Raw genomic sequence first — 14251 nt, 5'->3', positions numbered from 1 at the left:
TACTTTCATGGCAAAAAGTTATTCAAACCCAAGTCTCAACTGCTGTTCAGAAAGCAGAACAGAAGTTCAAGTGGAAATAAATGTGACTGCATAAGTGGACTCCTCACGTCCACCAGCCCAAGGGCTACATCACGCAGCCTGCTGATGGTTTCAGTTCTTTATTACTCAAGATTGCACAGAGATCACACAAGGGTACAAGGAGAGGTCTGCTCATATCTACCACAAAAGATACAATACAAATTTGTCTCTTGTTAATGGAGACTGTCCTACATTTACTGAGTAACTGATAAAAATTCTGATGACCGAGGGCTGTATCAGAGCAAAGTTGTCCTCATACAGGAAAAAAAGTGGGACATGCTTGGGAAACTTGGGAAAATCACCAATGTAAAAAATCGGGCATTTACAAATGAGCCACCATCAAGGGCATTCCTCAAAATTGTTCAAAGCATTGTTAGACTAAATATATGCAAAATTAAATTAACATTTTACAATATGTCAAGAAATTAATTAAAAAGAAATAAGGCAACTATGTTTCATTTTTAAAGCCACAGTAACACTGAAACTACTGAAAAGACCTATTCAGGTTATTAATTCATAATGAAGGAGAGGGAAAGGACTCATCTGGTGAGCAGCAGCCATGCCTTTCAGAGCCACAACAACTCTCTTCACATTAACCCAAGAAACCTCATTCTCAAGTGTCCAATACTCACAAGAATTCATATCGAGCTGCTGCAATCAGCTCATATTGGGGATTTAGCTGCAAAAAGAAAAGGTACTGATCTAATCTGTATACAGTTTAACCTTGTGACATACAACGACGAAATCTCTAAACTACAAAATTTATTTCCATAAGCATGTCGAATGAAAACCACTTCTTTATACTACAGCACATGACTTTATTATCTTTGGCTTTTTCTAAAAACCTGTATACAATGAGGTTGATATTTCAGTCAGTAAATTATAGGAATTCTGAGAGTTATCTATTTATAACTTTTGTAACAAAATAAGGTTGTAGGTTTGTACTGCAGAGTTAATATTACTTTGTTTTCAGCTATTCATTGTCTTTTTCAGTTAGATACTTTATAATTTTTCTGATTTTTTTTTAATAACCAGCATTATGGTAATAGTCATCTGAAGCTATAAAAGACATACATACTTCAGTCTACTATGAAAATACACACTGCAATTGTACCTTATTATAGCTACATGTAAAAGCTGACAGCTAAATGGGTATTGTGCAAGAAAAGAAGGCCACAGAAACTGCATTGCTATTTTAAAGTAATCTATACTTAAATATAATTTAAAGTCTGACAGACTTTTCCCTTCTACTCCTTTGGATTTGTGCCTTCCACTTGTGGTATGAAACTGGTAAATTTTAAGTAGAATGGATGCTTATATAAAACTGATGGAGTGTGGTCTTGCCAGTGTCCACATACCCTTGCAGAGGGCTGACTGCAGTAAGAGAGGACAGCGCGCAATAACAAGAAAAAAAGGCACAAACCCAGAATTCCTAATTTAGATACTTCACTGGGTTTTTGTTAGCTGAGTCACTAGCATTTTTCTATAATGTATAATCTGTCAGCTGAGAGCTGCATGTGAAACACAGGAGCCAACAATAATAAAAATTACTTTCCCAGAGATTAGCACACCAGAGTGCTATTTCCAAAGTATTCAAAGGATCACCATTTCAGAGATGGTGTCAAAGCACGGTATCTGATGACACTGTAATCAGTGGTCTGTTTTGTCTTTAAAAGCACAAACATGATTACAAAGCAGGATATATTTCACAACATATTAAAAAGTGTTTTCTTTTGCATCATCAGGACACTGATAACAACAGCGCTGCAAGTCAGGACTGTAAATAGTCCTGGTATATCAAATGAGAAGTCAATAAATAGGGGCAAGAGAATGAAAAGATGTGGCAATTTAGTTAAAAAAAATTATTGGCACCTCCAGTACCTTCAAGTTTCTCCATTTGTAATGGAAAAATAGCTACTTACTTTAGCACACAACAGTGTTACATGAACATATCAAATTCCCACACACACACCACTTGCTCCATTTCAAATATTTGCTCTTGCACAGTGGAATTTCTTCTCTTACAAAAGAATTATTTTGTATGACTACAAAGGCAAGTAATTGCTGTCGCTGGAGAATGAAGCTTGTTATTTCTCTAAGCTTCAATATTCCTTTTTATCCGTTCTACATAAATTGTTCCAGTGTACTTTAAAAAGCCTTCCTTGTTCTACAGAGTTCATGGATGCTTTGAAAATTTCTTTTTAGTAGACTGTGTGAAAAGCACAGGTACCTGAACACAGCTAAGATGAGACTATAGTATCTGTTCTTTGTGGAATGACTTTGCAATTCTTGGATTTATTTTAGGAATAAATCAGTCCAAGTTACACTTAAAAGAGAGTAACAAGCTCACTCAGATTTACAGTGGTCAGCTGTATAACTCCAAAGCTATATACAGAGCTGCTGTGAACTGTCTGCCTTTCTATTAACAACTGTCCTCCACACCCTCACCCTGCCCCACAACTACCAAAAAAAAAATTAAAAAAAGATTACTGTACAAACACCATTGAATAACTCTGAAACATCACTTTCAGAGCAAGGACTGAAGTAAGCAAGGCACCACTTCAGCCAGGAGGCAACAATACCACGCAAGGGAAATGGGGACAAGACAAGGACCAAAACAATGTATTTGCATCTTCAGTAAAAAGCTTAATCAGATGATGAGCAACTGAGATCACTCAGGAGAAAGTCCTGGAAACAATTCAAACCAGAAGGGAAAAATCCTTGAGTTGACCCAGGGATATGACACAGTTACTAGGAAAGGACAGCACATGTTTAGCATAGCCTGAAGTTGAAGAATGAGTCGCCGCAGTATCTTTGATGTGGTAAAAGATGCTATCACCAGATTTATACATCTATCAATGCGAAAAGACTGACCCTGAAAATAACAGGATTCCAGGCATTCTGAAAGCACGGCAGTGCCTAACCCTTTGTGCCTAACCCTTCCACCGATGTGGTAAGGCAGATGAAAAACCACCGTATCACCAAACAGATCAGCAAATGCCACTGTAAACTGAAATTAAACCCACCGACTAGACAAGCTCATTCCTGCCTACTTCAAAGTAGGTCTCTTCCCCCATGGGCACAACACATTTCACTAAGATCAGTGCTGACACTTTTTAAATATAGCAAATAACTACTTCTTAGTACATTGTAATCTCTACATTTTAGCAAGGGTCGTGGGTAAAACTCAGACAAATGCATACAGTTCCAGAACAGAAGAGGAGCTGCAGAAGAAAAGAGGAGCACTATGAGTGGAGTAACGGCCTCAGCACTAATTTACCTAAAAGGTCACATAGTACCAGTAAAATTATTCTTTTTCAATCCTTTTGCTAAAACTACAGTAATGTCACAACAGGATGAGAATACTGCTAATTACATACTGTTAGTATATTATTTGGTTAATTTCATACTATAGCCCTAAATTATGAAAAACAACTTTTAGGCCTTCAGAAACAGCATTAGCTCATGTGTGTCTATCACTGCTTAAAAAAAAAAATAAAGTCAAATTCAAACATAAGTCTGAACTCCAAACGTCTACCAATTAACATTAGAGATTTTTTCAGATATACAGTAATGTTGTAGTTTGAGTCCTCTGCTTTGACAGTAAGTAGTTACTCATTACCACAGAACTTCAGAGGAACCAGGGTTTTTTAATTGAAGTAATTGAAAAGCATTCCCATATAATTTTTACAACATCCCCATATGTACAGAAACTGCAACTTCATGCAAGAAATTCTTTGAAATGTAACATAACATGCCATTTCTTCCTTTTTCACCAGGCTTTCTAAAAGTGGTAAGTCTACTTTCAAAAGTAGTAACTCAAGGCATACACTCTTTCTATCCTGTCTCTGGTTCAATTGCCTCCAGGCACTTCTTAGCAATTATCTGAATGCAACAGTCAATTGAAATTTAACTCTTTTGCCAGGCACAAAAGAAAAGCTGGAAAGTCATCTGTTATTGGCAGAAAATTGAAGACAAATAGCTCTGTTCAATATTGTTTGTACATAAAATGGCTATCAGGACAAAGCCACTCAAAATCATATAAATGCTACTTTCCAGGGACCTCTGGAGACCCCCAGTCCCAGCTCCTGCTTCCGTTACAGTTCCCACTCACACCAGAGCAGCATGCCCATTTGAGGGTTGGCATTTTCTAGCCAATACTCAACGCCCCTCAAGAATGGAAACTCCACAGTGCCTTGGGATAACTTGTTCCAGTGCTGCACTACCTCTCTAGATAAGACGTTTTTCCTAATGTCCAATCTAATCCCCCCCAGCTGTAATTTCTAAATACGTTTTTTTCTGTTGTGTTTTTTTGTTTTGTTTTGTTTTGGGTGTGGTTTTTTTTTGTTTGTTGGTTTGTTTTTTGGGGATTTTTTTAGGATTTGTTCTGGTTTTACACTCTGTATTTCTACCAGGGAGAGTTTAACTTGGCCACCCTTGAAACTGCTCTTCAAGCAATTGGGGGCCTGCTATGACTGTCTCACAGCCTTCTCTTCCTCAGACAAAAGAAGCCATGACTCCTCACCATCCACTCACTGCCTGCCACCAACCAGGTGCTAAGCCTTCAAGCCTGGCCATCCCATCAATTTTCAACTTACCTAGCAAGCAGTCTGTTCTTACCAACCACTGTGTCTCAAGTACCACAAGAAATGTTTTTGAATCACACAGGCTATTCTTTCATCATCAAAGAAAAATTAATATTGGCCTGCTGTATCTCCTAAGATAGCTTTCCGAAGCAGTATGGTTTGTAGCTTTTCTGGGACAAATTTCTTGAGACAGATCTAGCCTACTGTGGATTTTCCATTTTCAGTTGCTTCTATGATATAGCTACCTATTTGAAATCTTGACATGATTCTTCAGGTATTAGAAAGAAATTAGAGAGAGAGACAAGCACACACCCATAGTACATACATAATATACACACAATCTGTCTACCATCACAGCATGACAAATTCAATTTCTAACTAGAAATCTGCTAATCTGCACCGTTACTTGTTACCTAAATTAGCAAATGTAAACAAATACAATTTATAAAGTATTATATGGGTGTAAAGTAACAAAGTAGAAATGTGTAGGAGAAATATTACATCTTGTTTACATTACTCTTCCCTCTGACATAACTCACACACTTTAAAAAGCATGTGAAAAAATTCTAATTTACACAACTCAAGATGAATGTATAGAGGACTGAATTTGTTTCAAAACCCACAATTTAACCTATTCCTTTTTTCTTCAGTTACTATTTTGAATTCAAACTTGTACTGTTACCTTAGGTACTGAATATCATACACTATTTCACTGCTGGCTAAAGGTCTTTCTGCCTTTCACATTATGTGAAGGACTGAACACAGATGAAGTGAGCAGAGAAGCAAAAGTTTTCTAATCGATCTTCAGGAACCCTCAGTTTTGGCAGTTGGCCCAACAGGGAAGGACAAAAGGAAGAAAAAGAAAGCTGGGAGAAAGGAGGGGAAAAAAAAAAAAGAGTATGGAACTGAAATAACAGATTTAATAAAGTTTCCAAACAGTTGTGTGACTTAACAGTTGGGTCTTGTAGAAGATAATCATAACTAATCATAAACTAACAAATCTTTTTTGATTCCAAATTGCATCAAGAAACAAAAATTTATACTTTTACTTTACAAGTTTATATTTTATAACCTTCAAGTATTCTGCCAGCACTTTGCCTAGTACTCTGGCTTTTGCTCAAAGAAGAGAATGGCAATTAAACAGGGTTTGGGTGTTTATTTTTTTTGTGCACAGTAAATCTTCTTGCATTAAAAGTAACCTCTATTGAGATCTGTTTTCAGACCAAACCCTTTTGGAAGGCAGTCTTCGTTCTGAACTTCTCAACAGCTTTTAAAACTAGATGAATACTACATTTTAGCCAAGATAAAGAATTCCTTTTACTAAATATTAGATGAGGTAACTTTTTGGTGTTATCACATGCTCAAAGATCTAATTATTCTCGAGTGTTCTGATAAGCATTTATTCCAATGTCCACAGGCAAAGTCTTGACTACACTGGAATCAATATTAAAGCTCCCACTGACTTGAATATGAAAGGAGTTCCATCTATACTAAATACATAAACCTGCTAGAATTATTTTATGACATACTGATCTGCTTTCTTCATCCTGAAATAGATAGGATTATTGGTACATTGCATATTCATAAAACAAATACACATTCCAGTTATTAAAAAATTAACAAAGAGCTCTGGAATATGACAATTAGTAGTTAAACTTCTTATAAGCAACATCCTTCTTTTCTCTTATGGATAAAACAAATGTCAAGCTCGTCCTTTTGATACTTCTTTTCTGATTTGTTCTTGTCTCAGGCTTTTTTCCTAATAAAATTATTATACAGTAAGTAACTATCACATAACATACAGACTCTAGTCAAGGATTGCTCCCAATCTCTGTCACCTAGTTTGAGTGACCCGAGTCATCTCAGACAAAAAAGGCATCACTTACGAAAAGAAAATTCTGGTCTCTTCCCCCAGTCAATATTATTCAGATATTTAAGAAATTAATCCAGAAGCATGAGTTGTTCTGGAGGTGCGCAGATAAAGAGAGGCAAAGATATAAAATTTCCAGCACAAAGTGTTGTGGAAGTTTCACAAGCACTATATTATATTTAATTCCAGTAAGATCTTTTTGTGGGTGCACTGCCATACAGAAATGTAAAGGTATTAATAACTAAGATCATACATGTTTACAAGATTGCAGATGGGATATAAAAGTCTCCTTGCTACATGCAGGCAGAATAAAACAGTGAGAAGCTAATCTGATTCTATATCTAAAGCTTGTATGCAAGAAGAAAACACATCCTGCTGCTAGAGATGCACAAATTTTAATTTAAATACTATTGTCTAAAGGAATATACTTCAAGAGAAGAATGATCCTTAGTTTCTATTTTTGATTAGTCATATATGGCTTAGATCATCATGGCCAGGCTTCGCGAACGAAGATTTGGGAAAGGTCTCTACCCACGTTTGCTACAAGTGCACTGGTGGCTAAAAAGGCCAATACAATACAGGCATGTCCAGTTGCAAAAGGCACAGCAGAAAGACTCCTTAGGCGGTAAACAGCTAGGCATTTGACCCTCATCTGTGTCATTACTGTAGCAGATACAGTAGAAGAATCATTCTAAGTGCACCAGTCAGGATGAATAAGATAGAACTTAAAATTCCTGTGCCAACAGCAAAAGAACAGTTGCTAAACCCCCATTTTTCTTAATTTAAATGTTTTATTCATTTACACTTGCAGTATGGTCTCTGAATGCCAATCTAGTATCTAAAAGTGTGGTGACAAAAACAAAGCCATAACAAAATGCAGGGAGAAAGAGTGGAGAGAAGAGATAGGAGAGGAAAATGAAAAAAAACAAAGGAAAAATCCACCATTCTGAGAGGATCACTCTCCCTACCACTGCAAGGACTGGTAGATAGTAAACAGCTCCATGATCAATAGTATCCAGGGCAGACAACAGTTATCATCAGCCTAAAAACTTGACCTTCACTCATCAACAACATGAAGTCATCACGACTTTCTCATCTTTCTACAAAAAGACCTCTCTTGACATTTTTTTTTTCAGCTATATTCCAGGACATCAATCCTCTACATAATATGTAATGTTTTCTGTTTCCTATTTTCTCTTCCCCTGTGGAAGGGGGAAGTGTTTTACATAATGACCACTCACGAGTTCCTCCATACAAAATTATGTCAATAGATATTGAAAATCGCTGAAGCTGAAACAAAGCCTAACAGTATACAGTGATGGATCCATTTTCCAGGTGCATCTTGTGGAAGGCCAGAACGTCAGGTTCAGTGTTCTTTGCTAATGAACAGATAAAATGAGTAGTCCTGAATGATAAGAAAGCTCAGGAAGAGAAAGGCTTCTGAAAGCTACTTACCCAGGTTTTAAAAAGCACATGACTAAAATGGTGTGGGATAGAAGGAATTGCAAGCCTCCTTGGTAAAGTACAACTTGCTATACATGAAAAATGTCAGTAGAAAAGGCATTAAGTAAGATTTAAGAGAGAAACCAGGAAACAAACACAAACAGTAAGTCGGGAAACCAGGAAAAGGTTTTCTCAGCTGGAAATATTTATACTTAGTAAGAGATAAATAAGTTATTTATATACTTTATAAAGAAAAAAATGTATTTTTAAAATCTTATGTGTTTGGGAAGTTTGGGTGAAGAAATATCAGTATTTTCAAATACATAATCTTTCCAATTCTGCTACTTAAAATAGTTGTTTGTTTTTTCCCCTGGGAACTGATTTAGAAAAACTTTGAAAAAATACAACTTAATTCTTAGATGCAAACAAACATCAACAAAAAGTATAACTAAAAATAATATCTATGGCAACAACAGAAACTCAAGCGAATGTAAAAACCATCATATACAAATGCTCAATCCCAGCACTTCCAATTTGTTTTCAATTTTATTACGACAGCATTTAGAAGTTACATCCAAAATTAGCTTTGTTAGTACTAAAGACCACACACATGCCCACACAGTATCAGTCAGTCTGTCTTGAAAAGCTGTACATACCAGCCGAGGTAGAAAGGGACAAGGAAACAGAGCAGTACTACCCTGATTTTCCAGGCTGTGCATGGCACAGAGTGGTTACAAGTGCAAGTAGATAACTTTAAGAAAACAATGAAATTAACCCAGATCTCCTTTCATCTCAGTTAAAAGCATTTGTTTCAATGCCATATCTTCGAACCCACTTGTATGTCATTTTCTAATCCTAGCTATTGCTCTCCATATGCTTTTAAACACATGTGATTCACGTCCTTTACAGAAAAAATTCTTTAAAATCTGACTCATTTGAAATTTTCACTTCTTGGTCTTAAGTCAAATGTTGCTGAAAAGCAAGGCTTAATTTTATTTTGCCCCTTTTCTTTATGATTCCTTCAGTTTATATTGTGCAGTACCCGTTAAGAGCAGATACTAGTAAACATTTGGGAAAAAGATTATCCATGGTCCTTGTGGAATTTAGTCTGAATAAATAGACTCTATGGATACGGTATGCGTTAAACAGCTCTCTCTCATATTAGGTATTATTCAGAATGAAAAAATAACCCCAGCCTGATCATGTTTCAAGAGTTGGGAAAAAAACCCAAAAAACAAACGATAAAACTGCTGCCCTAATCTTTAGAAATACAAACCCTGAAATGTTTTAGTTTGATTTTTCCATTGTTTTGCTACTTGCATGGATTTTATTTTTTTAATTCCTCACACAGTAGAGTATGTTATAAATATAACAATTCAAATACTTATGAAGATCATCAGTCATATTCTAAGTTCTGAAAAGAAAGTGTTGCTCAAGACCATTTTGAAAAGCATTACTTCTAACATTTTTAGTCAGAAAATTACAGCAATGAAGTAATGTAAGAGGGGACATAAAAGAAAACCAAAGATTTAAGGATTTGTGCACTACAATTGAAGGTGTGAGTGTAGCACGTCTAGGGCTAGTTTTAACTACTGAGCAAGAGTATCTATTAAAATGAAGCCCATGTGGCATTCAGTTCATTGTCAAAAATGCAGAGGTTCCTAAGCAAACTACAAAGTTTGTGCCAAACTCTTAGTACAGAAGTGACATTGCTACTGGAAACTCCAAAAGCCAGCTTAAAGCTGCCTCAGGCTTGCATCACATATACAGAATATGTATCTCCAGCATACCCTTATGTTAAAAAGGCAAGAGAAACAAATAAAGTACTATAAAGAAATTATTTAGCATCTCTTCACGTATTTTCTGAACTGGACTACACAATACTTACAAATTCAGAGACAAAAAAAACATTACATCTTTAACCTGAAACACTCATTTCTAGTATCTTTGCATGGAAGGTTAAATCATGCAACACTAGAAAAGTACCCTTCCATAACAGGATTTGCATGTCTAGAAGCAATTCAGAAAGGAAGCACGGGTCCAGCTACAGCAGACAGTCTGTCTTTCTGCAAGGAGAAAATGAGAGAGTTTTGTACAATATGATATCACCATATGTAGGAATAATACTTTTTACAACTCTATTAACATGCATCTCTGGTCCTCCAGGCTATTGAACTCATGTACACATGAAGACCAAGGTTATTTTTTACAGAGAGTCCACAATGACAAGCATTTGATATTTAGACTAACTGATGAGAATTTTCTTAGGATTGGATAAATTTTCTAGCTTCAGCAAGAGAACTCTTGCCATTTTCTCTAAATAAGTAAAATACTTGCCATTTTCAGATAATTGCAAGTGGTACAAGCCTAATGGATCATTCAGCCTTTACTCTTCAGGAAAGTCAGATGAGCAATAACCTCACATTTGCAAACAATTTATCCTTATTTTACTCTGCCCTTTACATTTTTCCTAAGATCATAAATGCACAATAAAGCATCCATAAGAGACTTGTATGCCACTGGCTAGTGCATTGTACATGTTATTTTATGTAAAACCACTTCCAAAAGACCCTTTTGCTAATCTAGTATAGCGGGTGTCGCTGAGAAGGACTAACAGCAGGGTCCAAACACCAACACAGTCACAATTTATGCCACTGAAAAGATCATATGCAGTAGTGTTGTCTTCAGAAACCTATTGGTATACTGATTTGGGTTTCATTCCCCAAAGTTGCCATTGTTCACCTTATTTCACATGCTAACTTATAATTTTAGTTATTCACATATAATTTATTACTTCTTTCACACATGAAGCTCAAGTTTCTATCACTAGATCATTTAATATTTTTCCTATCTTTAATATAAAATCTTCTTACAGAGTTATGTTTAATGCAAGATCAAAAAGCCTTATATAGGCTGAAGAAAGTTTCACAGCTGTAAAATGAAAAGTGACATTTGAAATTCCAGTCACTCCAGTATCTCTAGTTTCAGAGAAGTTTCCCAGTTGTCAACTTTTTAAAACTATATAAGTTTTAAAACTTCAAAACTTTTAAAACTGTCTGTGGTCTTCTCAAGAGTCTTTGGCAATGCTGTACACAGATATATTCTTTTAACTTTATGTGCTCAATCAGCATTGCATCGAAAGCTACTGTTCAGTTTGAAATCCAGCATGAGAGGTATGCTGCTTTCCACAACAGTCTTATCCTCAGTGTTATTCAGGATCAGTATGCAGCCAGAACTGTCACTTTACCTTTTTTAAAACTTTAACCCTTGCCAAACCATCTACACCAGTCTTCGGTATTCTTCAAATTCTTTGGAAAACACAAGTAGGCATATGGGAGGGTTAAGGGAAAACAGTGGTTAAAATGCAATGGATTTTGCACAATGTCTCTGCAGTTATGGAGAACATGAAAGCAGTATAAATGGAAATCAAACCCTTAGTAGGGAAGCTTGAAGACTGCCCTGAAGGGACTGGCTTCAGTTTAGACAACATGGCTTTGGTTTAAGAGTCAATGGCAGAACAAATAGTGATGCACCTGAGTAGTACTCTCTTGCCCAATACGGGTATTGGAAGTTCATCTGTCCACTAATAAATAAGAGCTACTTCCCTGACAATTTATCCTAGGTCAACAGTAAGCTAGGTCAGGATACTTGATGAAAAACATTTTCTAGTCTCTTCACTTGCTTTTTCGAAGGGGTTTTGGATGCCAGTTATGTTTGAGTCTGTATTCTTGTTTGAATTCATTGAGGTGGAAGGTAGAACTATAAATTTTACAGGCACAGAACCACACTTCTTAACTGCAGTTTGAACAACTTGAATTCAAACTTCACATCACATCACAGGAGTCTCAAGGCAAAAAAAGAAATTGCATCCCAGGACTCTATTTACTAAAACAATTTAAATAGGAAGCATTTTGCCCTAGTTACACTTGGAGTCCCTATACAATGACTTGAGTGTTAATTACAATGTTGTAATTGTAAAAGAGAATTATATATTTTAAAATAGAAGAAAACTATAGCAATTTCAATGAAATGAAACATTGACTTATATTAGGGCACTGCATTTTTCCAGGGAATAGCAGCAAGTTACAACAGAACAAGAGAACAGTTTTTATAAAGAATGATATTTTGATGCACATTCCATTTATAATTTTATGCCTAAAAATTCCAATGTGTCCCCAGCAGAAGGCATTTATTAACTAGTTTCAGCACTAGTAGGTGAATCCAGTAATTCAATTGCAAAAAACCAAGAGAGGAATATCAAGCCCTCATGACCTCGTGCAAATTAGAATGAACAAAACAATTAATACATGCATAATCTAATCCAGCACCGCTATTAATGGGGCGGTGATAAACAGTTTACAATCGCTAAACATAGATATCTCGCACATGATGGCTGAAGAAGAAAGTAAATATTTTTCATATCTAATCAGTTCTCCTTTGCAGAATTTTAGCAATATCAGTGTCTACAAACTTTGATGGTCCATAATTTTGTTTACTTAATCCACCATAGGACTGCATGAAAAAATTCTATACATGTAGAATGTCTAAAACAAATCTGAAATTTGTTAATTCAGTGCTTACCGAAATTTCTAGCTATATTAATCTTATCTTTTTATTTCTAGACACCTTAGCTGAAGTCTATTTTATGAGAATCTTGCACTATTAAAATAAAAAAATAAATAGAAAGGTCCAAAGTGCCATGGCAGCTGTTCTGTTTGAAACTGGAAGTTTGAAGTTAAGATTATAAAATGCCACAGGTAAAGTATTATCTGCACATCAAAGCATCACTGCTGTAAAGAAATATGAAGCACTGGATGCCAAATGTTGACTACCTCCACTCTGAAGCTGAATAAGACAGCCAAGATTGCTGAGTGAAAATAACCAAGAACATGTTCAGGATTTGTGGGGAGTGGGGTCATCTTGTTGTTTCTATTGTTGCTTGTTCGTTGTTTTTATAGAGCATATTAACATGTTTAAAATTTTTCAGGAGCTAAATACTAAGAGTGAATAGTCTCTTGGCCTTCTGTAAAAGCAGATAAGTTACATGATCACCTTGGTAAATTTTATTTTTTGAGGACTCCTTCCTCACTGACTGGATTTGAGGGAAGTAATCAATTTATCTCAATTTAAATTTACACAATTTGGATTTGTAGTCTCAGAATTATGAAGTTAGCTTCTGAGAACATTATTCTTGTAGAAGATTATTTTAAAACATGGGCACTATATGCAATTTTTATTAAAAAAATCAAGCAAGGTTCAGAGAATTTTTTTAAATCCAGAGATTTCTTTAGTTCGTTTTATCTCAGTTAGGTGTAGGTCTTCAGCAAGCCTTGGGGCTTGAGAGGGTGAAGAACAGAAAGAGGAGGAGGATTGATATTTCATGGTATTACCTATTTACATAGACCCAAATGTTACTGAAACAGTTGATTTCACCACAAGTGTAATAGGTCTTCTCCAATGAGGAAAGTTTTCAGAATAACCTTTAAGTTGAGGTGTTACTGTTCAAAGAAGAAAGGCTGGACCATGAGTGATAAAACCCCTCATATTTCACTTTTAAACATGTCTTCTCTTCTACAGGTTGTAAATACAGACTTGCTAACAGACGTACCTTCCTTCATATGTTCATACTTTATCCTGGTTTCATATTCATTATTTTACATATTTTAGAGAGAACATTATTTTAGAGATAACTAAAGTTCACTATCTATTAAAAGTAATTAGACTAATTTTTTTTTGACTATTAGAAGGATACACATAATGATATACAAAGAGCTGATGCTTGTAAATATTATTAAACTCTACAAAGTGGAAAAAAATCCCTATGTACAGAACTTTCACCTAAACTATTTAAACATTCTTGGATAAAGAATAGGAGGCATTAAAGCTGTATTGTTGCAAAGACAAACCATGTGCATACCATATACAGACAAACCATATACAGGCATTTATTGAAGAACTGGTAAAAAAATAAGTTCTTCCATCACTTAAGAATATTTATTCCTTCACAGTTCAGCAGAAGTAGTTCTGTGATCTGTGATTTAAAAAAAAAGAAATTTCTTGGAATAGGATCTCATCCTAATCTTTTCAGCTTTTATGGTATGTCTAATTACAGCTAAGTGCACTTGTGGAAGTAACATCAAGATCCAGGGAGTTCACAGGACAAGTGAAAGTGATAAAGTTATTAAAAATAAGAACAATAAAATAAGTCATCATCTCGTTCTGAAATTGGCCAAATTTGATGAAGGTTAAAGTGATTCCACACTCTCAGCTCACG

General features: G+C 35.5%; 1 protein-coding gene across 1 annotated transcript in view; it reads right to left on the bottom strand.

Annotated features, from left to right (window-relative positions):
- Nucleotides 1-14251, bottom strand: part of PDGFC (platelet derived growth factor C) — a 124381-nt gene that overhangs the window by 53068 nt on the left and 57062 nt on the right. The window lies entirely within an intron of this gene.

Source organism: Chiroxiphia lanceolata, chromosome 4, assembly GCF_009829145.1.
Source record: "Chiroxiphia lanceolata isolate bChiLan1 chromosome 4, bChiLan1.pri, whole genome shotgun sequence".
Lineage (NCBI taxonomy): Eukaryota > Metazoa > Chordata > Aves > Passeriformes > Pipridae > Chiroxiphia > Chiroxiphia lanceolata.
This window is presented reverse-complemented; position numbering and strand designations above follow the sequence as displayed.